Genomic DNA, 26,887 nt, shown 5'->3' on the forward strand with positions numbered 1-26,887 from the left:
AGAGGGCTTAGAATACTGTTTCACAAAGTTGACTGTATTCTTCCTCTTCACAAATGACCAGTCTGATACATAGCATGTTTAGCTACAAACGCCTCTGCTGACTCTCCTCGCAACATTTTATGGCTGGCCAGTGCATCTGTCTGCATTTCTCAAGTCTACAAAGGGGGCAGTTCAATTCTGCTTTGATGTAATCCATCTAAAGATCAGAATCTACAGATCTAAATTCTCTCAAAGCCCTGTCTTGCAGGATTCTTGCTTCTTTTCAAACTGAATCATTTCCTGAAAAAGTCAACTGAAAATGGATGGCTCGCCTATAAACTTTTAAACACAGCTGTAGCCTTTTTTGTAGCCACCACTATGATAAGACCAATCCAGGTATTTATCCTTCAGTGCCTCTAGATTGATTACTGATTAGCTGGATGACCTCTAGTAAGTCGCCTAACCCTTTTGAATCTCAATTTCCCTATCCACTACTGGGGAAAATATACCCCAAAAGGCAGTCAGTGAGATTGTATGTGATCATATAAAGCATTAACATTCTTTTAATTAAACTATGGTGATGATGTCTAACTTATTTTTAAGCAATTATGCATTAAGTATTTTAGATGTGAACATCATGGAGACCTTTCTGGAAATGACAACTTATTTACTGATTTTACTGTGTACTGTATAAAATAGTAGCATCATTCATAGCAAGCAATTTGGATTTAAGAGTATGGTAGAATGGTAGCATATATGTCAGATCTCATTTTATTAGCCTGTTGAAAATTTATTACTCTTTTAAAAGAATGCATAATTATCACTGGCTCCATTTCTTTTCATGAATTAATTTGTAACTGTGGATGAGTATATCTGCTCCTCTTTATAGTAACAGAGGTACTTAACATACTTAATAATAAACATACTTAACCAGTTATTTGAATTTATGAGTTTATACTAGAGCAAAATTGCATCCAACAGCAAGAAAATAAGTGGCAGAAAACATGTCTTTCTCTTTCAGAGGACGGAACTTAGGGCACACAGGGGAAGGCTTTATATACTGGAACATCAAAGACAGAGATGAAGCAATTATTAACAATGCATATTTTTGTGGCATGACTAACCTGAGAGATAAATATGTTAGAATGAGTAAGACAGAGCCTTAGTGTGAGATTTGAGTGCTGATTATGTAGTGGATGAACAGCCTTAAACACAAGGTCCCTAGTTTAATTGTATTGTTGTTTCTTGCTTTCAGCTATTCAGCTGTGAGCCCAAATCAGTTGAAACTACTGGCCTAATTAGATATCAGACTGTTTTTTGTTGTGGATGATCCCTGAGTAAGAAAAAGAAGAACTTTAGGGGAAAGAGAGGGACAGAGCTAAATGCACCTCATTTCCAATGTTGAATTAGGGAGTAAGTGAAAAATGGACAACAGGAAACAAAGATGAGGGAAGTCCTTCTGGTAACATTGTGCTTTTCAACATAGCTTCTCATCTCCTATTGAAAATACCTGACAGTGCCACCCTGTATAATCTAAGAGAACATTTTCTAAACAGTTTTCATTCCTTGCAGCTACATCTTCACAAAATTTACCAAGATTTTGAGACAATTGGAAAGGTGGTTGTTGTTTTCTGAATTGACTGACAGAGGAATAGGGTTAAGATGGAGAATAAAGCAGAGGAAGCAATAAAGAAAAAAAGTCTAGGAAATACATTTAACCTTGAGGGAAGAGGACCCAGTATGACTCATAGCATATTAGCTTGAAAGCAGAGACTGCCACGTGTGCACTGAGGAACTTGTGTCATCTAGAAAAATATTCTCGGCTTATGATGCTAGAATCCCTAGGGTTACTCTCCATTCCTCTAGTACCCTGGAATAAGAATCAAAAGTATTTCTTAATTGTTCTTTCAACTGATGAGAAACAAAAGCAGAAAACATTTGTTGTAAATGGAATAGTTGAAGTTTCTTTAGTTTGAAATTCCAAAGGAGTAAATTATTTATAAATGTAGGTGTTGCATCTGTTACTGTAAAGAACTCATTGACTTACAAATTGTATAGCTGTATATTGTGGCATTTTTTTTTTCTTATTTCAAGTTGTATTTCTAAATCTAAAGGTGGACCTGTGGTAGATACCTTTTTTGGTTTCTATTCATCCTCCATTGAAAAGCATCTCCTTCCTTACCCTTCCACAAATTCCCATTTTGCTGAAATGACTCATAGACCTTGGGGAAATACTTTACTTATGTTTACTCACTTTTTATAAAGGATACAGATGAATAGCCAGATAGAAGAGATGTATAATGTAAGGTATGGGAGAAATGGCATATAGCTTCCATGCTGTCTCCAGGCATACCAACCTCTAGGCACCTCCATGTGTTTGGAAAGCCCCCCAAACCCTATCCTTTCGGTGTTTTATGGAGGTAATAAAGGTAAAATAAGGTAATAAAAAAAAAATTTAAAAAGGTAGGGCCCAATCCGATAGACCTGTTGCTCTCTCTCCCCATTATGTAAGGACAAAGAGATAAGCTAATAATCTGTAAACCAGGAAAAAAAAAAAAAAAGCCCTCAGCAGAAACCAAGTCATCCAGACTGTGGATCTTGGACTTGCTAGCCTCCAGAACAGTGAAAAACTAAATTTATGTCGTTTAAGCTATTTAGTTTGTGGTATTTTGTTACAGTAGCCCAAGCAGACTAAGGGACTACCTAAAGGATTGATGCAAGATATTCTCCTCTGTTTTGTCTAACTTAGAATTTAGGGCAGAAAAAGCTAGAAAACACAGCAAACGGAAGTAATCCCAGACACCTGGAGGCAGAGATTACAGTTGAAACATGCAATAGATTGCCTAAGGCAAAATCTGGAGAGAGTTTCTTTGGGAAATTAAAATATTCAAAAGCAACCATATATACATGGGAATTTAGAAAGCCATGCACATGCCCAGGGCAAAACACATGCTTAGAAAACACCTGAGAAAACCCTAAGCTTTCATTTTGGGCTGATCCCTTAGCACAGTGTAAACCTGACTAAGAATTGAAGTAGAGCCCTGGCTTAGAGCAAATTTGCAAAGACTGTGCGAGCTTCTGGCATTTAAGGAAATTTGCCAAAACACTAGCTAGATACAGGCTAAGGAAGAGTCTTCAGTGACCACATTGACAAGGAATACAGTGTTTGAAATAATAGTCTGGGACAAGCATCAAATAAACTGACTGCTACAGTCTTCAAGAACCAGAAAACAGCAAACTCTAGGAAAGTGTAGAAAATCTAATTTCTAGTTACCACATTATAGGAGCAAAATGTCCAGTTTTCAAGCTCACACACAAAAATCACAAAGCATACAAAGAAAGTATGGTTCCTTCAAAGGAACAAAATAAATGGACAGAAACTGTCCCTGAGGAAATTCAGACATTGGAATTACTAAACAAAGACTTTAAAACAATTGTCTTAAATATACTCAAAATGCTAACATGGAAAGGAAAACATGGACAATGAACTAAAAGAATCCAGGAAAATGATGCATTAACAAGATGAGAATATTAACAAAAAGTAATTATAAAAAGGAACCAAACAGAAATTCTGAAGCTGAAAAATAAAAAGAAAATCTAGGTGGCTTCAGCAACAGAATTGAGCAAGCAGAAATGTCAGTGACCTTGAAGATAAGACCATTGAAATTATTGAGTCTGAGTAGCAGAAAGGAAAAAGAATGAAGAAGTTTTCATTTGTTGTTGGAATGCAAATGGTACAGTCACTTTTTTCATTTTCTTTTTTAAATAGAGATGAGTTATCACTATGTTGCCCAGGCTGGTCTTGAACTCCTGAGCTTATGATCCTCCCACTTCAGCCTTCCAAAGTGCTAGGATTACAGGGATGGGCCACCATGCCCAGTTCAGTATAGCCATGTTGAAAGACAGTTTGGCAGTTTTCTTACAAAACTAAATATACTGTTACTATACAATCCAGCAGTTGGGCTCTTTGTTATTTACCCAAATCAGGTGAAATTTATGTCCACACAAAAACCTGAATTTGAATGGTTACAGCAGCTTTATTAATAATTGCCAGAACTTGAAAGTAACCAAGATGTCCTTCAGTGGGTGTATTATGGACTGCAGGTTTATATACCCTTTAGAATTCCTGTGCTGAAGCCCTAATGGCTAGTGTGGCTGTATTTGGAGATGGGGTCTTTAAGGAACTGAAGGTAAGAGTGGAGCCCTGATCTGATAAGGTTAGTGTTCTCAAGAAGAGATAACAGAGCACTCTCTCTTCCTCTCTCTCTGCACACACATATACCTAGGAAAGACCATGTGAGGACATAAAAAGAAGACAGCCCTCACCAGAAAGTGAGTTTGCCAGCACTGTTGTCATGGATTTCTAGCCTCCAGAACTATGAGAAAGTAAATTTCTATTGTTTAAGCCACCCAGTCTATATTATTTTTTTTCCCATTTTTGAAAAATTTGAGACAGTCTTGCTGTAATACCCAGGCTGGAGTACAGTGGCATGATCTTGGCTCAGTGCAACCTCCACCTCCCAGGCTCAAGTGATCCTGGTGTCTCAGCCTCCCAAGTAATGGGGATCAGAGACATACACCACCATGCCTGGCTAACTTTTTGTAGTTTTTATAGAGATAGGGTTTCACCATGTTGCCCAGACTAATCTTCAACTCCTGAGTTTAAGTAATCTGCCGCCTTAGCCTCCCAAAGTACTGGGATTACAGGCATGAGCCACTGTGTGCAGCCTACTCTGTATTATTTTGTTATAGCAGCCCAAACAGACTAATACAAGGTAAATGGATAAATAAACTGTGGTACACACACACAATGGAATACTATTTAATGCTAAAAAGAAATCAGCTATCAAGTCACAAAAACGTATGCTTGAACCTTGCGTCAATCCATTCTTGTATTGCTATAGAGAAATACCCAAGACTGGGTGATTTATAAAGAAAAGAGGTTCTGCAGTCTTTACAGGAAGCATGATGCTGGCTTCTACTTGGCTTCCAGGGAATCCTCAGGAAGCTTGCAATTATAGCAGAAGGTGAAGGAAGAGCAAGCACATCACATGGCCAAAGCAGGAGCCAGAGAGAGAGAGAGGTGGAGGAGTGATGCCACACACTTTTAAATGACCAGCTCTCATGTGAACCAGGGAGCAAGAACTCACTTATTACCAAGGGGATAACCATCCATGAGGGATCTGCTCCTGTGATCCAGGCAGCTCCCACCAGGCCCCACCTTCAACACTGGGGATGGCATTTCAACATGAGATTCAGGCAGCAAGAAATATCTGAACTGTATCAAAGCTAAGTGTGTATTGCTAAGGGAAAGAAGCCAATCTGAAAAAGTTACACACTGCATGATTCCAATCAGATGAGGGGAAGGAATGATGAATAGATGGAGCACAGGAGATTTTTATGGCAGGGAAACTATTTTTATGGTACTATATACAGAATGTATAACACCATGAGTGAACCCTAATGTAAATTATGGACTTCGGTTGATAATGATGTGTCACTGTTCATTGATAGTAACAAATGTACCACTCTGGTGTGAGATGTTGATAGTGGGGAAGTCTGTGTATGTGTGGTGGTGGGGAATATATGAAAATTTTTTGTAACTCTGCTGCATTTCACTGTAAACCTAAAATAGCATTAAAAATAAGATGTTAATTTTTTAAAAAAGTTTTCAGAGACAAAGGGACCAGTGTGTCATTAAGAGGACCAACATACCTGTTATGGGAGTTTTAGATGACAAAGAGAGAAAGGGGCATAAATAATATTTGAAAAATTATAGCCAGAAACTTCTAAAATTGTATTAAATATAGTAACCTACAAATCCAAGAAATTTAATGAACTCCAAGTTGGATAAACTCAAAAAGACCAATATTAAGATATTCTAACCAGCCTACCAAAGGCCCAAGGGAGAGTGAAAATCTTGAAAGCAGGAAACAAGAAAGAGGTAACTTATCATATACAAGGAATCCTCATTAAGAATAAAGGCCAATTTCTCATCAGAAAACATGGAAGCCAGGAGACAGTGGGGTGACATATTTAAGTGGGTGAAAGAAAAACCTATTAAGTGAGATTTTTATATCTAACAAAACTGTCCTTCAAAATGATGGAAAAGTTAGGATATACTTTGATAAACAAAAACCGGGGGAGTTAATTACCACTTGCAAAGGAAGTCTTTCAAATTGAAATCAAAAGACACTAGACAGTAATTCAAAGCCATGCGAAGAAAATAAAGGCCTGCAGTAAAGGTAGGCAAATATAAAAACAAGTACTGTTTCATTTTTGTAACTCCACCTTTTATTTTTAATAAGATTTGATACACACACACATGCAAAATAATTATAAATCTGCTATTGGGCAGATTTATATCTTTTACATCTTTAACCCCATGTTAAAGATGTAAAAAGACATTAACAACATAAAGGGGGAAGATAAAGATGTATAGTATTATAATTCTTAAATGTTTTTGAAGTGAAGTTGGTGTCAATTCAAAATATATTGCCTTAAATTTAGGGCATTAAATGTAATCACTATGATAACCACAAAAAAAAAAAAATCTAAAAGATATACACAAATGGAAATGAGAAAAGAATAAAAATGGTTCACACACACAAAAAATTAAACATAAAAGAAGGCAATAATGGAGAAAATGAGAGAGGAAAAAAGTCTAAGACATACAGAAAACAAGTATCAAAATGGCAAAAATACTTCATTATGAGTAATTAGTTTAAGTATAAATGGATTAAACTATTTACTCAGAGGCAGAGATTGGCAGAATGGATAAATGCTGTCTATAAGAGATTCACTTTAGATTTAGAAACACAAATAAGTAGAAAGTGAAAGAATGGAAAAGACATTACATGCAAATAGTAACGAAGAGAGCAGAGGAGGCTATACTAATATTAGGCAAAAAACTTCGAGTCAAAAATCTGTTATAATGACAAAGGAGGACATTGTATATTGATATATTGATAAATATCATCAAAGAGTTATTATAAACATATGCACCAAACAACAGAGACCCAAAATATTTCAAGCAAATATTGACAGAATTAAAGGGAGACAAATGGTTATACAATAAGAGTTGGAGACTCCAATATCTCATTTTCAAAAATGAACAGAATATCTAGACAGAAGATAAGCTGCAAAAGACTTGAATAAGCCAACTAGACCTAGACCATTTTACCCTATAACAGCAGAATACATATTTTTTTTCTCAAGGGCACATGGAACATTCTTTAGGAAAGATTATATCCACAAAACAAGTGAATAAATTTTAAAAGGTTGAAGTCATACACAGTATATTTTCTAACCAAGTAGAATGAAGCTACAAATCAAAATCAAAGGAAAACTGGAAAATCCACAAATATATGGAAATTAAACAAAACACCAACCAAACACCCACTGGTCAAAGAAAAAACGGCAAGAAAAATTAGAAAATAATGAAAATGAAAGCACACATATTAAAACAAGATGTTTTCGTTTGTTTGTTTTGAGACAGACTCCCACTTTGTTGCACAGGCTGGAGTGCAGTGGCATGATCATGGCTCACTGCAACCTCTGCCTCCTGGGTTCAGGTCATTCTCCTGCCTCAGCCTTCTGAGTAGCTAGGATTACAGGCACCTGCTACCATCCCTGGCTAATTTTTGTATTTTTAGTAGAGTTGGGGTTTTACCATGTTGACCAGGCTGGTCTCGAACTCCTGACCTCAGGTAATCGTCCCGCCTCAACCTCCCAAAGTGCTGGGATTATAGTCGTGAACCACCGTGCCCAGCCTAACATAACATATTTAATAATGAAAATGAAAACACATATATTAAAACATAAGATGCAGCAAAAACAATGTTCAGGGGAAAACTTATAACTGTAAATTCCTACACTAAAAAAGACAAAAGATAATCAATGGCCTAACTTTATCCTTTGAGAAACTAGTAAAGGAAAAGCAAACCAAATCCAAAACTAGCCAATGGAAGGAAATAAAAATTAGAGCAGAGATCAATAAAACAGGGAATAAACAATAGAGAGAATCAGTAAAACCATAATTTGTCTCTGTAAAAAAAAAAAAAAAATCAAATTGACAAACCTTTAGCTAAACTGGCAAAGAAAAAAAAAGACACAAATAATTAAAATTTAAAATGAAAATAGGGATATTACTGCCAGCTTTGGATAATCTAGATAAAATGGATAAACATACAAATTAACTAAACTTACTCAAGATGAAATAGAAAATTTCCCTAGACCTATAACAAAGAGATTGAACCACTGATCAAAAACCTCCCAACAAATAAAAGTCCGGGACCAGATAGCTTCACCAGTGAACTTTACCAAATATTTTAGGAAGAATTAACATCAATTCTTCTTAAACTCTTTCAGAAAATTGAAGAGGAAAGAATATTTTCTAACTTATTCTATGAAGGCAGCATTACTCTGATACCAAAATCAGGTAAAGACCACAAAAAGGGGCACACCAATTTTGCTTTTGAATATTAAAGCAAAAATCTTTAACAAAGCACTAGCAAACTGAATCCAACAGCATACTTAAAAGACAATGTGATTTAAAAATGGACAGACTAGAATTAACACTTCTCAAAAAAAAGTACAAATGGCTAATAAGCACATGAAAAGATGTTCAACATCCTTAGTTATTAGGGTAATGCAAATCAAAACAACAATGAGGTACCATTTCACATTTACTAGAATAGCTATAAGATTAAAAAAATAAATAAAACCCAAAGAGAAAATAACAAGTATTAACAAGCATGTGCAGAAATTAGAGCATTTGCATATTACTGGTGGGAATGGTACAACCACTGTGGAAACCAGTTTGGCAGCTTTTCAAAAAGCTACACATAGAATTACCATGCAACCCAGCAGTTCAGCTCTGAGATACACACCCCAAAAAACTGAAAACAGAGATTTAAGAGATATTTGTACATGAAAGTTCATAGTGACCTTATTCATAACAGTCAAAAGGTGGAAACAGCCCAAGTGTTCATCAACCAATAAATGGATAAACAAAATATCTTATATACATACAGTGGGATATTATTCAGCCATGAAAAAAATGAAGTTTTGATATATGCTACTACATGGACAAGGCTTGAAAACATTATACCCTCTCAGGCACCCATATCCAATGACGATCAACACAAGTTTATTAAAAATACAGCTTCCCTTCCCTGACCTGTGATACTCTTTAGGACCATTCCACCTTCAGAGTTCCCCATCTAGTTGACTGAGGCCTTTGTTGAGACTACAACACAGCCCAACTTTTCTCACCTTCAATCCTGTTTCTGTATCTTTCTATGCACAGGTGCTGATCTTAAAAGTCTTCCCTAATAAACTTTCTACATGCTGATCTCCATTTCAGAGTCTGTTTTCTGGAAAACCCAGCCTATGGCAAAATATACAGCAAGAGGAGAGCTGTTTCCCAATGCTCCTGAAATTCAAGTTCCTTTTTAGGTATCTAAGATCAGTAGGTGATAGAATTTGAGTTACTTCTGCTTACTTAGAGTTAGCTTTGTGCATCATAGATCCATTAACATCAATGTTTCACATGAGAAATGAAGAAAGATAGATCCAGTGCAATGTATCAGTCGTATCCACAAATGAGCCCATAATCATTCACCATGCTGATCAATGACAATTACTAAAGTTTTTGAACTGTTTGCATTTAATGAGAGGCTAGAATTTTGAAACACCTTCAGTAAGTCAGCCCTCTTTATGACCTCTTTATGACTGTCTTTGCCTTAAGGAAAACTTCCATAGAATCTTCTGCACTTGCACACATATTATGAGGATACTTGAAATAGCACCTGCCATAGAAAGTATTCATGTTTTCTTATATTTCTGTTTTTTAAATTTCACTGTGACACAACCTGATAGAGTATTAAGTATTAGAAAACATGTATTTTAATTATGACTCTACTACTTACTAGCTGCTTTCTGAGCCTCATGCTCCTCAACTATGTGAAAGGAAGATAATGATGCCTGTCTTTTCTAGTGGTTGTTCTGGTTAAAGGGGAGGATGTTTGCAAAGGGTCTAACATGTTATGAGTACTCAGTAAATGGTAGTTATTTTTATTAATAACTCTTATAATGAAAGTGGACTGATAAAAAAATTTTTAAAGTAAATATCTTTTTAACAAATACTTCAATTTATTGCCACATTTTTTAGTCCCTTGGTAACAAATTTTGGCTAGCACATGTAAAATTATTCACTATAAATATGTTTATACTAAAATGTTTGTGATTTTCATCCAAGGGGCAATTACTTTTAAAATAAAGAAGTTAGACTAAGTGAGTTGTAAGTTTTTTTCCCCACTGTTAAAGCCTCACAAGTTTATGGATTTGGATGACCTTCCAAAAATAGAAGCAAATGTTGCTGTGAATTTGAATCTCTCTTTGGTAAGGATTGCTACATGTCAATAGAGTTATGGTTCCAAGTCCTCTTGACTAGTAGTTTACTTGCAAACTATTCAGTCTGTCTTAGTCTATCATATCATTGTGCAAAATACTTGGCAGTACACAATTAGTAATTGTGTAGTAATGACTACACATTATTATAAGCTGGAAATTACTGCCTGTTATTCTGTCTTAGCTTTTCAGTTGCATAAATTCTATTTAAGTTGATTGTAAAGTATGGCTCATTGTTTTCTCTCAATACTCATTACTTCTGCTGATTAATACTGTGTTTGTGTCTGTAGTTCAAAGTTTTTTTTCAGCTATAGTTCTAAGTATTCTTAACTAGTAATCTACTTGCAAATAATTCAGACAGCTTTCTCTCTGTCATCTGTTAACATTAGTCCTGGGGACTGGCTTCTCTGATAAAATTCCTGCAGCTACTTCATACTTTTGGACATATACTTGGACACATGCCCTCTATTTCATCTTTTGTACCCAGAAATGAGTTGCATGTATGTGTCCATCCTTTGGAACCAATTTAGTCTTCAACCTTACTTCTACATTGAACTGGACTTGACTTTTCTTTTACTGAGTGGATTCAGGCTAGCAGATACATAGACCATTTTTATTTTCCTCCCCTTCTAAATATCTGTCTCCTTATCCATCTTCCTTCCTCCTGTCTAAGAAGAGCAGTGTAGCCTCCTTTTTCATGAGAAATAGGATAACATTTTGTCTTCCTTCCTGTTCTATATCAACTACTTAATATATGTATTAGAACACTGTCAATCAAGATACCGTTATCTGTCCCCCTTATATGTCAGACTTTTGTCAAGGATATATCTGATTAGGATAACGGCAAGGATTAGGGGTTGGAGGTAGAAGGTGAAGGTTCAAGAAAGAGATGACACTCATATAGTTGAAGACTAAAAAGATCTGGATGGAAGGTAAAGGTCACATGCAGAAACAGAATAGAAAGAATTTTCTAGAGTTCAGAAGAAACAGATCTCTAGTTCCATGAGGCTACTGGAATGTGTACACAAGATAAAATGTGGAAAGGTACTAGGGATAAGAAGGATACACGTGTGGGGCAGGAAAGGGCTCAGGGAAAGAATAAGAATCAGGAAATTTAACTAGTTTTACTTATGTACGAATGGCCATTTATGGTATTGCTGCCTTTGATCTTTGAAGTGCAGACATATCCCTCAAGTTATGAACATCGGTTGGTGCAGAGCTCCCTAGGATGTGAGAAAGGAAATGAGAAGAGATGCTGTCCTCCAGTTTACCAAGCTCGGAGCTGATGGCTGAAAGGCCAAGTTCCCTTTTCTTCCATTACATGTTAAGTATGTTATTATGGACTATAGTGATACTCTTTGTAACACTGTTTCCATAGGAAAATGCATTATTTGAATTGGATAACATTAAAATGAATTTTTGAATATAGCTTAGATGGGGACAGGAATTTCTTTTAACTTTACTAACATTAACTATCTAAAGATTGCTGATAAAGAAAAGCTACGTGGAAGAATAGTGACTTTCCAAAGGCATTACTATAAAATTAAGCTAAAATTAGGATTTCATACACCTTCATTCAGTCTGTAACAGTTTTGTTTCTACTGGGTTTCTAGGGAGCCTTTGCCTTGAAGAGATTATTGGGGAGAGGGGACAGGAAGGGAGGGAATAAATCAGCACAGTCCAACACACCCTGTTCTTTCCTTTCTCTCTTCTGCTTTAGGTTTCTATTTCTCTTCCACTCTTTTCCTCCTCCCCGTTCTCTTCCTGTGTTTTCTTTCTTTCCTTCTTTTTCTTTGCTTCTTAGTCCTCCTTTACTGCTCTTAGTATTTGGCCTGCCTCTTTCCAATCTCTTCTTTTTTATTTTTTAGTGCTACTTTTTATATCTCCCCCTCCTAGTAGAGATAAGATGGTCAATATTACAGTCATTCAAAAATAAAAATTAAGCATTTCTTCTGGCTCTGTGCCAAGCATTGTAAAAAGGAAATTATATAGACAATTTCTGACCTCCAAAAGCATACAATCATTTGAGTCCCAGCTGTGATTTTATAACACCTTCATAATTCTTGACTTTTTTTTCTATTTCTCAGTCCCATTAAAAATCTGGTGATAGCAATGAATTTCTTCACTCCAATAATGCTTGAGTCACAGACATGCCCTATTTGCACACAATTTTGGAAGATTCAAGAACTCCCTGAATTCCTCAGTAGTTTATGACCTCAGATCAAGAACACTGCTTGTTGTCTCAATATATTTCACAAGTGTCACACAGTTTGAGATAGAATGTCTTAAAACACAACATTTTAATCCATTAAGAAAATCAGTAGGCCATATAACAGCCATTTTGTGTGTTTGGGGAGGCAAAAAGGGGAAGAAATGTTATCTAACTACAAGTAGGTTGTAACATTATCTAAAAGGAACAAATACTTATTTGACCACCTATTACATATTATATGTTTATATGAGTCCTGAATAATACAGCTTTTATAAAATTATATATGAAATATATATGTATATATACATACATGTATACATAGCTACATATGTGTATATACTTATAAATTTATACAAATATGTGTATATTAGATATATATTATGTGTATATACTATGTAAAGTATAATAGAAAAAATATCAAAATGTTTACAACAGCTATGTTATATAGGAATTATTATACTCAGATATGAAAATTAAGACTCAGAGACATCAAACAGCTTATTTAGTCAACCTGCTAGTGAGCAGTAGAGTCAGAATTTGAATCCACATCTAACACCAATGCCTTCTTGGAGAATGATTTCTTATTTATCCTCTCTATTCAACACAAAACTCAGCACATAGGAGGTACTCAGGAATACTGGAATGCTGACTGAATTAGATGGAACAGAGTCAGATATAGAGCCCTGCAGTAGATCACTGGAGACTAGAGACCACTCTTCCCATCCCACCCCCACCTCCCATTTAATTTCTTTCCTTTAGTAAAAAGGAAGGGACATTCTAACAGGTCCTAAAGACTAGAGAGGACTCTACAAAACTTCAGAGAGATATAGTAATTTTACTTTATTCATCATGAAATATATGGTTGTGAGAGGGTAACAGGCTTGAATATACCAATTTTCATGTGAAAGGAATGTACTGCTAAGTTAATACAACAGCAACTTGGGGAAATTACTTTTGATTTAGCAAGTTATCTGAATATTAAAGGAGGCATTCTGATGAGATTCCCGAAATATAAAGGCCAATTTGAAACATGCCTGGAAGGAAAATAAGGCAATTTTAGCAAAAAGACAGTTCTCAAATAAAGTCTGATCTTAAAGGAAGAGACCTCACTGACTGAAGGAATTGTTCAGGATGTACACGTACACACCCTAACTGAGGCTAGCTAGTGAAGGAACTGAAATTTGAAGTGTGTTGGTAAAGAAAACAAAAGCAAACAAGAATGTTGGCAACTCTGAGATAGAGGCTGATTATACTTCAAAAGAGTATCTTTAGGGAAGCTAATAAATTCTTAACTAAGTTGAACAGAAACTATTCGAAATAAGTATAATCTTAGAAGCCAGTCAAGACAATAGAGCAACACAGAATCAGTGACTGTGTTGCCCTGATTGATAGCTTCATGATTTAGAAGTAAACCCATCTTGACTTCAGGTCAGGGCAAGGTTATGATGTACAGTTTTTGAATTTCCCCAAATCCATTCCTAAAATCATACTGAACAACTAGAATAGCAAAAGGTAAGTTCCATTCACCACAACCTCCAGAAAACCAACTGAAAAAAACATCACCATGAGTCTCAGAACACCAGTGGGTTTTGCCCCACCCAAACCACAGACAACAGCAGCAGAAGTCAAACAGAGCATGCCTAGTTTCAGCAGCGGTGCAGAGGCAGTGGACAGGAGAGAACAAAAGTATGGAAGGTTCTATGAATACTGCAATATAGAAATTGTCCACAAATACTCAAAAAAAGAAGGTCTCACCTTGAGTGGGATTCTCAACAGGTAAATATTGTGAAAATAACAGAAAAAGGAGAAGGCTTCTGACTCCTCCTTTTATGGGTGAGTAGAATAAAAATGTCTCAGCCACACACTAAGAGAACATGGGAAGATCAGAAGGGACTTGGTGGCTTATGTACTCACAGAACTCAGAAACAGCCAATAAAATATATTTCCTGAAGAAAACACCTCTGTGAAGAAAATTCAAATTGAGCAGGATAGAAACTCTGAGAGTAAAGCCAATATTTTGACAACCTTACAATGCCTTTGTTGTTTGTTGAGAGAAAAGAATCAAACACTGGAAGGTGAGGTGGGTCTCCAGAGAAGGCAGATCCCTGAAAGTAGGTCTCTATGTCTACATGTGTATCTCCATCTATCTACTGTGTGGTAATAATAAAGGAGGAATCTTTTAAGCAATGAAACTATAAAGGCTGTCATGGCGTATCCCAATTCCCACAAGGGAACCATTTCCTAAGAGTACAGAACACCCGATTTTATTTATACAAAAGCAACAGAAAAGGATGTGATTGAACACCAAACAAGTATACTATTATAAAGAAAATGAACTAAATAAAGAAAAAATGGGTAGTTAATATGTATCAGAAAAGACATAATAAAAAAATAAAAACTAACAAAATCAACTGAAGCAAATTAAGAAAATAATAGAAACTATAAAATAACAGCATATATTAGAACCAGGAAACTCGGAGACAAGACGGCTAAGCATCAATTGGGGACTGATATAATTCAGAACTGGAGTTGAGTCATTCATCCATTTCCAGTTTATCCTTACTCATAAAGTGTAGTCTCTTGTGGTCCCAATGGAAAGCCTAGTGTTTTTGTTTTTTGGGTTTTTTTTTTTTTAGATCTCATCCTCCTTGTGCAGCTCAGAACTCCAATTCCCCCCCCCCCGACTTCTTCAGTCTATCAAAAGTTTTGTTCAAATTCTCATCCTTTCAGCCATTGTTCTCAAACAGGCAAATAAATGCCTCAAGATTAAAAGCAGTGGCACATGTCAGGTTCAGCTCTCTGGGATTCCCTTTCCTTGTGGATCCTGGCCCCATAAGCCCTCACTACCTGACAGGTTTTTCAACACCTTCAAATTGTTCTGAAACAACCTAGTTCACTATTTTCAGAAATAGGACTTGTGAAATACAGTTTACAAAGGAGGAAAAGAAACAGTAAAAAGGATTCAAGAGAAAAATGATAGTTATAGAAGACAGGAAAAGGAAATCCAACATAAATGTAATATGAAAGCAATGGAACAAAGCTAACACAAAAATCCATAATGCAAAAAGATGTTCTTAAAGTTAGAAAAAAAATGATCACCTATATTGAAAGAGCACACCAGTAACCTTGGAAAAGTAAAGCCAGAATTGCCAATACCAAGATATATTCCAGTATAACTGGAAAATAAAAAAGTTCTTTGAACATTCAGGCATAAAGACTAAGTTGTCAAAAATAAAATCATATTTGCTTCAGATTTCGTAAGTCCATGGAGCAATATATTTAATATATTAAAGAGAAAAAAATAATGAAACAATGATTTTTACACATACCCGAACTTACTTTTAAGAGTAGAAGGTACAGAAAAATAAAGCAATTGTGATCATGCAGGAACCGAATGAATATTATTCCCTGAGAAATATACATAGAAAACAAGCTTCAACCAAAAAAATCATAGGAAATGCTTCAGCTAAGTTCTAGACACAAAACAGCTTGCCAATAAATACTATTTGAGCAGAGAGATAGACGTATGAATGCATGGGAGGAAGAATTAATTAATTAATTAGTACCCGGGAAGGAAAAGAAAAGATCTACACATGTGTATTAGTCTGTTTTCATGCTGCTGATAAAGACATACCTGAGACTGGGAAGAAAAAAAAATTTAATTGGACTTACAATTCCACATAGCTGGGGAGGCCTCAGAATCACGGCGGTAGGTGAAAGACACTTGTCACATGGTGGCAGCAAGAGAAAATTAGGAAGAAGCAAAAGTGGAATCCCCTGATAAGCCCATCAGATCTTGTGAGACTTACTCACTACCATGAGAATAGCATAAGAAAGACTGGCCCCCATGATTCAATTACCTCCTTTTGGGTCCCTCCCACAACATGTGGGATTTCTGGGAGGTACAGTTCAAGTTGAGACTTCGGTGAGGACACAGACAAACCATATCATTCTGCCCCTGGTCCCTCCAAATCTCATGTCCTCACTTTTCAAAACCAGTTATGCCTTCCCAACAGTACCCCAAAGTCTTAGCTCATTTCAGCATTAACCCAAAAGTCCACAGTCCAAAGTCTCATCTGAGACAAGGCAAGTCCTTTCTACCTGTGAGCATGTAAGATCAAAAGCAAACTAGTTACTTTATAGATACAATGGGGGTAGAGGTATTGGGTAAATACAGCCATTCCAAATGGGAGAAATTGGCCAAAACCAAGGGGTTAAGGGCCCATGCCAGTCTGAAATCCAGTGGAGAAGTCAAATTTTAAAGCCCCAAAATGATCTCCTTTGGCTTCATGTCTCACATCCGGGTTACGCTGATACAAGAGGTCGGTTCCCTCTTGGGCAGCTCTGCTTCTGTGGCTTTGCAGGGTATAGCCTCCCTCCTGGCTGCTTTCACAGGCTGGCATTGAGCGTGGCTTTTCCAGGTGCATGGTGCAAACTGTTAGATGGATCTACCATTCTGGGGTCTGGAGGACAGTGGCCCTCTTCTCACAGCTCCACTAGGCAGTTCCCCAGTAGGAACCCTGTGTGGGGGCTCTGACCCCACATTTCCCTTAGCAGAGGTTCTCCATGAGGCACCACCTTTGCAGAAAACTTTTGCCTGAGCATCCAGGTATTTCCATGTATCTTCTGAAATCTAGGCAGAGGTTCACAAGTTTCTTATCTCCATCTGAGACACAGCCAAATCATACCACTATGTTACTGGTTATCACAGAAATAGGAATGTAAAGTCAATGAATATTAGTTCTGGGAAAGAAATTCTCGATTAAGTACATTTACATCCTCATTTTTTTAGATAGGTAAACTGTGTCTCAGCATGATTTGTCCAACATGCCCAGATGGCCTATGGCAGAGGCAGAAAATGGATCCAGAACTGATGCTTAGTGAAGGTCTCTTTAAAAACTTGGTCCTGGCTGACTGGGCTCAGTGGCTCACACCTGTAGTCCCAGCACCTTGGGAGGCCAACGTGGGTGGATCACTTGACATCAGGAGTTTGAGAGCAGCCTGGCTCACATGGTGAAACTCCATCTCTACCAAAAATATGAAAATTAGCCAGGCATGGTGGTATGCACCTATAATTCCAGCTACCTGGGAGGCTGAGACACAAGAATTCCTTGAACTTACAAGGCAGAGGTTGCAGTGACCTGAGATCTTACCACTGCAGCCCAGCCTGGGCAACAGAGTGAGACTCCATCTTCAAAAGAACACAAAAAAACAAATAAAACAAAACTTGGTTACTGGCAAAGTATAACTGTTAAATATTATTACTCATTCCTTTCACCTGCCTCCGAATAAATAAATCCTGCTCCCTATCCCAGAGTAAAATGTTTCTTGAGGGCCAGGCTGTGATTTGTTTTATCAAGTTTAAAAATTCATAAAACAATTTATTTTACTATAAAAAAATTAGAAAAAAAAACCCTTTACTTATAATCCTATCACTCAGAGAAAACTATTATGCTATAAATATTTTTAGACTTTGTTATTCTTTGAATAAATGCACACTCATGTTTAAAACAAAAACAGAATTATATGGTCATATTCTTTTGCAGTCTTTTCCTCAAAATATATCATAATCGTCCTTAATTTTCAATAAACATAGAACTAAATCACACATATACACACAACTTTAAAATAAATTTTATATCAATGAAATTATAAATTTTGATGTTACATTATATTTTATTTTCCCGAGCATTTCATGATTTCATTCAATCATTTCGATCATTTATAAATAGTTTAACTTTTATGTGTCCTTAATTTGTTTTCCCATTTTATTTGGTTGACACAAATTTTAAACTTGCCAAGCAGACCACTTATAGCTCCTTGGTACCTGCTAAAACCGGGAGGCAGTGTTATCAGATAGGGTTTTCCTTTTGTGGTGGGGTTCTGGGGGAAAAAGTGGGAGAATATGAGAGAGCAGGAGAGAGCCACTGCATCTAGCCAGTACTTGTACTTTTAAATAGTTGAGGGAAAGAAAAGAGTTTTGAAATAATAAATCTTTGCATAAGACTAGGGTGTTACTTATTAAGAAATAGAGGCCAAGGGGCTGGGCATAGTGGCTCATGCCTGTAATCCCAACACTTTGGGAGCCTCAGGCAGGTGGATCACCTGAGGTCAGGAGTTCGAGACCAGCCTGACCAACATGGTAAAACCCTGTCTCTACTAAAAAATATGAAAATTAGCTGGGCATGGTTACAGGCACCTTTAATCCCAGCTACTTGGAAGGTTGAGGCAGGAGAATTGCTTGAACCTGGGAGGCAAAGGTTGCAGTGAGCTGAGATCACGCCATTGTACTCCAGCCTGGGTGACAGAGCAAGAAATGGAAGCTAGGTATGGTGGCCCATACCTGTGCCATCCCTTTGGGAAGCCAACGTGAGAGGATTGCTTGAGGCCAGGAGTTTGAGACCAGCCTGGGTAACATAGTGAGGTCTTTATCTATAAAAAAAAATGTTAAAAATAAAAAAATTTCCGGACCACACCACTGCACTCCAGCTTGGGAAACAGAGTGGAGTCTCTTTAACAAGACAGACAGACAGATGGAAAGAAAGAGGAAGAGAGAGGAAGAAAGGAAGGAAGAAAGGGAGGGAGGGAGGGAAGAAGGAAGGGAGAGAGAAAGAAAAAGAAGGAAGGAAGGAGAGAGAGAGAGAGAAAGAGAGCAAAAGTTACATTAAATTAGAAAATTTCCCTAGTGAGGATAGGTTATTTCTTTAGGAAACTGGAATCTATAAGGTAATGGGTGAGAGTTCTGGAGCCAAATTCCTCTGTAAGTCTCCTTAAGAATATGTATCTTGGAGGGATATTGTGATCAAATTATACAATGTTTGCAAAGTGCTTAACATAGTTGTTGACAGGTTTCAATAAGTGTTAGCTATTTTGTTCCTATTGCTGTTGACATTATTATCATTACTATTATCTCATGAAAAAGATAAAATGCACCATTTATTCCCTACTCTGACTTCCCCTGGGTATTTGTTTAATAGTTTTCATCACTGTCAAATTTCACCCACTTACAGGTGATGATGGCTTTTCCTCTTATACCACTCTATTTCTTTTGGTGTTAAAAACCCCACCCTTTTTTCAGTGGTCTTTTTTGAAAAGAGGAGTGTCCAATGAGGGCCCACTTCCTCTTGGAACACTGGTTAACATCTTTTTGATAAATTTTTGGACTGTCTTTTTGGCTTCTTATTCTGGTTCAGTGGCTATCAGCCACTGAAATTATATATATATAATTTCATATATATATATATAAAATATATATATATAATTGTTTTTGTCATGAAATATCCTTGGCTTTTGGCTCTGCACCCCAAAGTTCTGTCTTGTTCCACCCTGCATTCTGGCTTCCACAATTATTGCCTGCATTTTACTTATCAGGACTTGTTTAATTGGGAGCAGAAAAGAGGCTGGGTCATGAGGTAGAATAACCAAGGGTTTTAGAGTTACACAGACCTGGGTTCAAATTCTAGTATTAGTGCTTGCTGGTTTTATAACTTGAATCAGTTACATGACCTTTCTGTGAGGCAATTTTGTTATTAGGAAGATGGATAAGAAAATGCCCATCTCAATAGGGTTTGGAGACAATGAAATATTAATAGCATAATGGATATGTGTGGCATAAATACCCCTCAATGTTAGTTTTAACCTATGTTTTATATATTTACATTTGTATGTGTTTAGAGTTACACCTTTCCTTTCTTTCTTTGAATTATTGCAGTTCAAAAGTTGCGATAGAGATATGCATGACAGTGATTTTAAATTTCCTTTCCAGCCATATTTGAGTAGCAAAGATTATCATTTTCTAGCTAATATATCACTGTTATGTAGGTGAGTCTTTGTTATGTTTTTTTTTGAGATGGAGTCTTGGTCTATCACCAGACTGGAGTGCACTGGTGCAATCTCAGCTCACTGCAACCTCTGCCTGCTGGGTTCAAGTGAATCTCCTGGGTTACAGGTGCCCACCACCATGCCTGCCTACATTTTTTTTTTGTATTTTTAGTAGAGATTGGGGTTCACCATCTTGTCCAGGTTGGTCTCAAACTCTTGACCTCGTGATACATCTACCTTAACCTCCCAAAGTGCGGGGATTACAGGCATGAGCCATCACACCTGGCTGTTATCTTATTTTTTACCACTCCTCAGGCAATTGCTTTTCTTGGAACCATTTGTTTCTGTGTACTTGAACTTTGGCTTGCTTTCTGGCTTTATTAATTATCATAACTATTAGCTTGTTGTATTACCTTTAATTTAGTTGTATTAGGCACCTGTAAATGGAGATGACCTTATTTTCTTGGTGGGCCAAGTTTCACCTTAACTGATTGAGAGAATTCAGTCCATTCATTTTGCCCTATATGGCACTTCTGTCTCCAGATTTCTCTCAGAAGAAAATGCCAATTAAAAGTATATTTTGGTTAAATTAGCATTTTAATTGGTATGTATTTTTGAAAGTAGAAATTATTGATTCTTTAATTAGTAAAAAGCTCATTTATCTTGTAGCCTTCAACTAACTTTTGAGTTTAGAAAGAAACCAACATGCAGGCTGGGAGCAGTGGCTCACATCACTAATCCCAGCATGTTGGGAGGCTGAGGTAGGAGGATTACTTGAATCCAGGAGTTCAAGACCAGGATGGGCAACAAAGTAAGGCCTCATCTCTACTAAAAAAAAATTAAAAATGTTTATTTTAAAATTAAAATTTAAAATGCCAATTAAAATAATTTAAAAATATTTTAAAAAGAGGACAACATGCTAGATTTGTCACTATAAGCCTCTATATATTCCTATGACATAGCTATATAATTTGATTGATTAAACATGGCTTCCTGATCATCCCATAGGCCCTTGGTCAAAAACAAATCTTCCCTCATTATTATTTTTGAAAAAACTGGATTCAGTGATATTATTTTGACTTCTAGCACTATTTCAATTTCCACCAGTATTCATATAACAGGATTAGCAAGGTGGTGACCTGCTAAAGAAGGGCGGGGCTGGTGACTCTAAAAGACAAATGGTAGGTATTTGCATACACACACACACACACACACACACACACACACACACACACAGTACAGGTTGAGACAGGATAAAGGGATAAAAGAAGGTCTTTGTTCTTTGGAGTTTCTAAATTCTGGAAACTTTTACCATCCATGTATGATAAACTGGCTTTTCTAAGTTCTGGGCCCTTTCTCGAAGGTAGTGGAATTCTGTTTTCAGAGAAACAGGAGAACTTTTTGTGCTCAAGGGTCTAAAGGAGAAGGGGTGGGGTCCTGGGTATTATTAGTATGAGGCCCAGGAAGTGTCAGGATCTGGGTACAATGAAAAGAACTCTTGTGAGTGAGTATTGCTTTATACCCCATGTAGTGGCCAGATAAGGAGACCTATTCAGCCCTGTGTTCCTGAGGCTGCTTGTGGGAGTGGAGAGATGTCTCCCCATCATGCCAGCTGCCACTGTGGTCTCTCTCACCTTCTAGGCATTCCAGGAGGAGAATTCTGAGAAGTTGTATATTTCCTTGTTAGGTTCTTTAATTCCACTGGTCCCAAGGACCTGTCACACCCTAGCCTGCTCACCAGCAAACACGCTGGAGACTCATGCTCACCAGAGACAACTGACAGCTTTGGTAATCATGCCATGCAGATCTCTTGAGTACTTACTACAGTCTTTTCTCAGTATCAAAATTTGTAGATGCTCAAGACTCTTATATAAAATGGCATAGTATATGCATATGACCTGTGTACATCCTCACTTATGTTTTAAATAATCTTGATATTACTTGTAATACCCAATGCAATGTAAATGCTATGTAAATAATTATAATACTGTATTTTCATTATTTTTATTGTACTGCTATTTTGAACTTTTTCCTTAATATTTTTAATCATGGCTGGTTGAATTCATGGATGTAGAACCCACAAATACAGAAGATTGAATCTATAGGCCAGGCTTTTGATCTGGGGTTAGACTTTTGAAATGGGAAAACAACAATTCCTTCTCTTTTAAAGCTTAAATTTTGGTGGGTGAGGAAAGTAACGCCATAAACAATCACAAGGTCAGATAGTGATATGTGCAATGGAGTGGGGGTGGTGGGTGGAATAGAGTGCTGCGAGTAGGAGCTATAGTATTAAGTAGGGTGGTCACTGAGAAATGAACATTTGAAGAAAAACCTAAAGAGGTTAAAGAGAAAACCTGTGACTATCTCAGGGACAAGCATTCATAGCAGAGGGTGTAACAAGTTCAAAGTCCCTGAGGCTGGGCTATAGCCTGTATTTTGGGAGAACAGTGAGATAAATGAGGCTGAATATGCATGAAGGAAAAAGAAATTTGAAATAGGTGAAGTGTGCGACCCCCTCGTAGACCCCTGCCCGGTACCCGACCCCAAGTAACAGCTCCAGAGTTGGAAGCCGTGTTCAGGTTTATTGGGACCAGCGGGCAGGCCAGGAAAGGAAGGAGAATGGGGCTGGCTGCGCCTGCGCAGCTGGGGTAGGAGGGTTTTATAGGGGGGTGGACGGGGCGTGGACACAGGGCTGGCGGAGTGTCGTAGGAGCTTAGGATAGGCTGTCCGTCTCTGGGCAGACTGCTGAGGTGGCTCAGAGGGTTACGTGTCGGTTCAGGATAGGCCGAGGCTTGGCAGGCTTTCCTGCTGCAATGATTGGCTGCTTGTTGTTGCTGGGCAGAACAGAGCAGGCTTGGCGGGCTTTTCTCAGGGCAGCAGGAAGCCTGGGGGGAGGGTGGGGGCAAGAAATCTGGGGGAAAGATGGCGGGACTTTCTACCAAACATGAAGTACCTGGGAATCATGTAGGGCCTTGTAGGCCTGTGAAAGGACTTTGACTTTGCACTGAGTGAGGTGGGGAGACATTGGAGGGTTTGCGGCTGAGAGTTTTGCTCTAACTCTCTTTGTGGTGGGGCAAAAGCAGAAGCAATGATATCAATTGGGAGGTTATTGCAAAAGGTAATATAACTTGGACTAGGTTGGCTCCAAACTCTTTGCACTGGGGCAAAAACAGAAGCAATGATATCAATTGGGAGACTATTGCAAAAGGTAATACAACTTGGACTAGGTTGGCTCCAAAGGAAGGGATGAGAAGTCATTGAGTTCCAGATATTTTTTGAGGGCAGAGTCATCAGCATTTGCTGATAGATCAAATGTGGGGTGTTTGAAAGCAAGAGGCACCAAAGATGATTCCAAGCTTTTGACCTAAACAACTGGAGAGATTTTATTTATTACTGAGATAGAGGAACTTAGAAAGGAACATATTTAGGGGAAGATTTGTTTTAGGGCATGTTAAGTTGAGATGCCTATTAGACATGCAGTTGAAGATGTCAAGTGGGAGGTTGAATTTATAAGTACGGGGTTCACAAGAGAAGCCTATGCTAGAAACATAAATTAAGGAGTCATCAGTGAATAGATGGTATTTAAAGCCATATGTGGTAGAGTAGAGCACACTGGTATACATCAGACTGAGGATAACAGGGTGAGGGCACTCATCTGACATTAATGCTGCTTCAGTTCAAATACTGTAGTGAAATTCAAATACTTCTTATAAGAAATACTTAATGACAATCGTACTACTCATTGGACTCAGTTTTCACCAGGGATGATCCAAATGCCCAAGGGGATTAAAAAACGAATGAATATGATTAAAGGAAAGGAGATAAACTCTTTGCTATGATAACAGGAGTTTATGCAGAATCCTAGTGCAGGCTTGATGGAGAATCCAGTAGGTTCTGTGAGCCCCATGTGAACGAGAATGAGGGTGTGAACTGCTGCCCAGAATAGTAATTGTTCATGATGTAGAACCCATGAGGAGCAGTTCTCAGAATACTCACTGCCACAGCCGATCTCCAGGTCCAAAGAAGAGGGAAGCGGTGGTCTATGATATATGTGGCTGATCCAGCCTCCTCCTACTGGAAAGAACCACCACGATGTACCTTAAAAAGGCCTTTCCAAATGGTTCCCACTGAAGCGAAGAATATGATTGCTTTGCAAATTTGACAATAAGATTGAGGAAGAGGCGTACAATTGGATATTAGCATGGACTTAAATATGAGGTTAGCCTTTTAGTTGATTTTAGAAGAGCATTTATAAGCTTGTAAACTAGCTGCAGGCCAGGGCTAATGAGGAAAGTTATTGAGCTATCCTACTTGCATCAGTAGAACAATTGTAATTTTATTAAGGTGATTTTGATTTATGTTATGAAGCTATAAGACATTTTTAATCAAAGAATCAAAGGAATTTTTAAAGCAAATAGCCTTTTTTTGATAATGATAATAATGTCCTAGGTTCAGAGTCACTGATTGCTTTCATAGATGTAGCTAAAACATTTTCTATAAGAGTTAATAATGTAGTTGAATGCAGAAGAAAAATGGAAGACTTTTGATGAAGAAATATAAAAATGTGTATGATTTGTCCTTGTTGCCATTGAACCTACTATTCAGGGAGGTAAAGCAGCTCGAATAGGTAGCATCTTTTATGACCCAAAATGCAAACTGCCAAACCTCAGCAGAAAACAATTAGCTCATGTCAAAAGACAAAACTACAATTAATTTAGTTAAAGATCTTAACTGAGATATTTATTGGCCTAACTGGCTTTATTTGTGATTCTAGAATAGGACAATATTTTATTCCATAAAATAGAATGAGTGTTTCACTGAGATGTGCAGAAGTGTTTAGTTTTACAGAGAGAAAGGGATGAAGAAATCAAAGAACAAAATGCAGTCATTTCAAAGTTACTTTTCTCATAAGGCAGGAGTAGGGAGACAGAAAAATAGAAATGTAACTGATTGATATCAGATTACTACAGGTGACTTTGGTTGTGAAAAATTAAAATAGAGGGAATGTCAGTATCATGCCTGTTAAGATTAAAACTGGACTGTTTGGACAGTTGGCTGTCATCTCTCCTGATTTCTCTGAAAGTAACATAACAACCTAGTTTTGTTTTGGTAGCGTGGAACTTAGCACAGTTGACTCCATTTTAATTTTTGGTTTGGTCTATTGGACCCTAGTGCAGGAGCTTAAGCCAAAACAATGACCTGCTGTGATTTTTATTTAACACCTGTGAAGAGTATTAAAAGAGTGAGCCAGGCACTGGGCATCAGCACCCAAGACATCCTTTGCTCACTACTGCTATTTAGCAGTTTCTCTAGTAATAGCAACCAAATTAGTTGTTTCCTAGAAATGAAGTCCTTGGGCTTTATTAAATTATTTGATCCTGAATACAATCATGCATTGCTTAATGATGGGATACATTCTGAAAAATGTGTTAGGTGATTTCATCCTTGTGTGAACATCATGGAATGTACTTACACAAATCTAGATGACATAGCCTGGTATACAGGTATATACCTAGGCTGTATGCTATAGCCCATTGCTCCTAGGCCTCAAACCTGTATAGCATGTTACTATACTGAATAGTGTATGCCATTATAGCACAATGTTAAGTATTTGCATATGTAAACATAGAAAATGTTGCAGCCATCATAATGTTATACTGCAATACATTACATTAACAATGTCACTAGGTGATAGGAATGTTGCAGATCAATTATAATTTTCTGGGACCACTCAAGTGTATATGGTCCATCCTTGAGGGAAACATTGTTATGCAGCACATAACTATACAGTATAGTGCCAATAGCACTGCAATTTATGATGAATGAGAAGGAATTTGTGGATCTGAAATTAGTAATCTATTTATCAGGCAACATATCTTATGGGTATCTTACCAAGCACCATGATGACCATCTGAGATTGTGACAGCTCATTAATTACCAGTATTATTGCAGTGTCTTATTTACTCCATCCTCTTCCACCTCTGTCATTGCATCTTCTATGTTCCTACTCCTCACCTGATCACTCATCTTCATCCCTGCTCCTTCTGTGCTATTCTTCAAACATGCTAAGACCACTCCCACCTCATGACATGATTGGCTACATAATTTTCAGGGCCTAGAGCAAAATGACCTGAGGCCTCTTACTCAAAAATTACCAAAAATTTTAAGACAGTGACTGCTGGGCATTGAAGGAAGCACAGAGTCCTTCTGAGAGTGGAGACCCCTGTGATTGTACAGATTACTCATCCTGCCTTATGGCCTTTCTACTTGGCATGTCCTCTCCTGGAATATTCTCTCCTCAGACACTTGTAAGACTCTCACTGTATTCAGATCTCAGCTCCCCAGGAGGCCTTCTCTTAATATCTTACCTAAAGAGATTCATAACCTCTTCCCCCTCTTCTTTACTCTGAATTATCTTTCTTCATAGGACCCAATCACTTTTTATGTCTTTTTGTTTATTAT

General features: G+C 37.4%; 1 pseudogene; it reads left to right on the forward strand.

Moving 5' to 3' along the window:
* Positions 1-4,121: 4,121 nt before the first annotated feature.
* LOC144578232 (zinc finger protein 655-like) overlaps positions 4,122-26,887 on the forward strand; it is a 94,990-nt pseudogene continuing 72,224 nt past the window's right edge.

This window comes from Callithrix jacchus, chromosome 11 (genome assembly GCF_049354715.1).
Source record: "Callithrix jacchus isolate 240 chromosome 11, calJac240_pri, whole genome shotgun sequence".
Lineage (NCBI taxonomy): Eukaryota > Metazoa > Chordata > Mammalia > Primates > Cebidae > Callithrix > Callithrix jacchus.